General features: G+C 41.1%; 1 pseudogene; it reads right to left on the bottom strand.

Annotated features, from left to right (window-relative positions):
- Nucleotides 1-1,415: 1,415 nt before the first annotated feature.
- LOC133246591 (cyclin-A2-like) lies at nucleotides 1,416-2,975 on the bottom strand (annotated as a pseudogene).
- Between the last annotated feature and the right edge of the window lie 440 nt (nucleotides 2,976-3,415).

Genomic DNA, 3,415 nt, shown 5'->3' with positions numbered 1-3,415 from the left:
AATTCTTTGGTGCTCAGCCTTCTTCACAGTCCAGCTCTCACATCCATACATGACCACAGGAAAAACCATAGCCTTGACTAGACGGACCTTTGTTGGCAAAGGAATGTCTCTGCTTTTGAATATGCTATCTAGGTTGGTCATAACTTTCCTTCCAAGGAGTAAGTGTCTTTTAATTTCATGGCTGCAGTCACCATCTGTAGTGATTTTGGAGCCCAGAAAAATAAAGTCTGACACTGTTTCCACTGTTTCCGCATCTATTTCCCATGAAGTGGTGGGACTGGATGCCATTATCTTCGTTTTCTGAATGTTGAGCTTTAAGCCAACTTTTTCACTCTCCACTTTCACTTTCATCAAGAGGCTTTTGAGTTCCTCTTCACGTTCTGCCATAAGGGTGGTGTCATCTGCATATCTGAGGTTATTGGTATTTCTCCCGGCAATCTTGATTCCAGCTTGTGTTTCCTCCAGCCCAGCGTTTCTCATGATGCACTCTGCATAGAAGTATTATTCAGCCACGAGAAAGGAGGACATTCTGCCACGTGCAACAGCATGGGTGGACCGCGAGTACGCTACACTAAGATAAACCAGACCAAGAAAGACAAGGATGGTATCGCTGATAAGAGGAATCTCGACAGGACAGACTTCATAAAAAGAGAGTAAAATGGGAGTTACCGGGGGATTTGGGCAAGAGGAAAGGATCAATGTTGCTTAGGGTACAAATTTAACAGTGAGGAGTAAATCAGCCCTAGAGACCTAATGGACAGTATAGTTAATACAGACAACAACAATGTATTATAATCAAACTTGGTAAGCTACTAGAATTTAATTACTCCGACCACTATAAAAAAAGGATAATTATGTATTGTGAAAGAAGTGCTAATTATTGTTACAATGACAATCACATTACAACATATAAATGTAATAAATGAACATTGTACACCTTAAATTTACAAAATGTTCTATGTCAAGTGCATTTCAATTTAAAATATAATGATTATTGTTCGGCAGAAACCAGCACACTGTAAAGCAATTATCCTCCAATTAAACAAATAAATACGATGAAAGGCAAATTATTTTAGAAAAGTATAGTAAGTAATACAACCTCAAACAAAGAAGCTTATGAAAATAAATCACTAATCAGAGTTGGGAGAGCTTTTAATCTCATTTACTCCACCCTTTATTTAAAAAGCTTCTGTTTCAGTCCCTACTGCATGTATAATATTATGCAAAGTAATATCATGGTCACCCACTTTAGAAACAGTGTTTCTATTTTTGAAATTAATAATCCAGCTAGGGAATATTTTCTAGATATTATTATAATAACATTTTACACTAAAAATAAATTCTTGATATTTGCATTTTCTCTCCTCAGGATGCTTAGTAATTTCTTTTTTTTTTTTTTTGACTTACAAACCAAATTTTCCAAATCAATTTATTAATTATTATCCTGACAGCTGACATCATTAATACTTTAACAGAAACCACTTAAAATTAGCCAAATATCTAAGATAGTTACATTTACAAAAGATATACAAATTAAAACCATTTAAAAAGTAATAGATACCATAATTTGTACTGGACCATAAGCTTCTGTATTCAGAAATGATTGTAAAATTACAACCTAAGATAAAATCTGTACACCATATACTTTGAGTGACTTACATCTTAGAAAACAAAGGCAGTCTTTTCACTGTTACACATTTAGTGTCTCTGGTGGGTTGAGGAGAGAAACACCATGATACTTTGAATTTTTGTACTTCTCTCTTATTGACTGTTATGTGTGCTGTGGTGCTCTGAGGTAGGTCTGGTGAAGGTCCAGGAGACAAGGCTTTAGAGTTTTCAGAGTATATCCAGTCTTCTGTACTAATGATTCAGGCCAGCTTTGTCCTGTGACTGTGTAGAGTGCTAAATGAAAGGCTGCAGCGATAACTGACGGCAAATACTTTAGATATGGGTCAGCATCTATCAAACTTAACTCTCCCCAAAACATTGCTAAACTTTCAACTTTGCAGTTTGCCGGCTGCTGATGCAGAAAGTACTGGGTAAGAAACTGATTTATTGTTGGTGCAGCTAAGTCAAAAGCCAGGACTTTCAAGACTAGGTGCTCCATCCTTAGAACTTGTTTCTTGGTATAAGTGTCATCTGTAATGTATACAAACTCTGCTACTTCTGGCGGGTATATTTCTTCAAACTTTGAGGCTAAAAGCATAGCAGCAGTGCCCACAGGTTGAAGTTTTCCTCTCAGCACAGACATGCATGAAAGAAACCTATCAATGTAGTTCACAGCCAAATGCAGGGTCTTATTCTGCAGTTTATATTCTTCTCCTACTTCAACTAACCAGTCCACGAGGATAGCCCTCATACTGTTAGTAATGTCTGGCTGTTTCTTCATGTAACCCACTTTAGGCTTACATTTAACCTCCATTTCCCTAAGGTACGTGTGAATGTCCTCATGGTAGTCTGGTACTTCATTAACACTCACTGGCTTTTCATCTTCCAATACAACTGACATTTCCATAGTATGTGGAGACTCAAAACTACCATCCATTGGGTAATCAAGAGGTGCCAGTGGCTTTCTTGGTCCTGGTAAAGTAACAGCTGAATTAAAGGCCAAGACATCTTCACTTTCTGATTTTTTAGATTCAGTTGGCCTCTTTTGAACCTCTTCTTCTGCTTCATCCACATGAATAGTAAATGCAGGCTGTTTATTGTTTGCTTTCCAGGGAGGAACAGGGACATACTCATCATTTATAGGAAGATCCTTAAGAGGTGCAACCCGTCACGTCTTAGGCCTCTGGGGAGCTGGACCCCGCGAGTTCCCGGCCCTCAGTACTGCCAGCCCAGCCCGGGTCCGGAGCTGCTGGGTGGGCGCCTACTTCTCGGGGTTGACGTTCTCCTGTCCTCCTGGAACGCCGTCTGCTGCAAACCGCGGAACCCGCTTCGCGGGCCGCAGGCCGGTGCGCGGAGCTGCCCAACATCACTGCTTCCGGGGACGCGATCAGCCTGGCGCCAAGCAGCGTGCACTGCGTCCCGCCGACCTGCCGAGGAACACTCCAGCCGTACCCGCCCGCCGCAGCCCGAGCCAGCCTGCCCGTCCGCTCGGGACCGTGTAGGACCAAGAAGACTGAGAAAGGCGGAGGCAGGAACTGCCGGGCGTGGAGGGACAAGGACGCCCCCGAAATGAAGCGAGCAGCCCGCCCGATGCTTAGTAATTTCAATGAAAAAAGTTGCTTTCTATAGGACAGCAGATATGTTTTATTGTTTGAAGGACTATTGATAAGTAATATACATCAAGCTGCCTCCTTCACAACAGATAAGAATTAACTATAATGTCCATCAAAACAGTGACTTAGAATTGTTACTTAGAATTGTTAGATATACAGCACCATATTGGCCTTGACAGCTGTTCAAATTCCAT

The sequence above is a fragment of the Bos javanicus genome, chromosome 4 (genome assembly GCF_032452875.1).
Source record: "Bos javanicus breed banteng chromosome 4, ARS-OSU_banteng_1.0, whole genome shotgun sequence".
In the NCBI taxonomy this organism is placed as follows: domain Eukaryota; kingdom Metazoa; phylum Chordata; class Mammalia; order Artiodactyla; family Bovidae; genus Bos; species Bos javanicus.
Note: the sequence above shows the minus strand (reverse complement) of the source record. Positions and strands in the feature narration are given on the sequence as shown.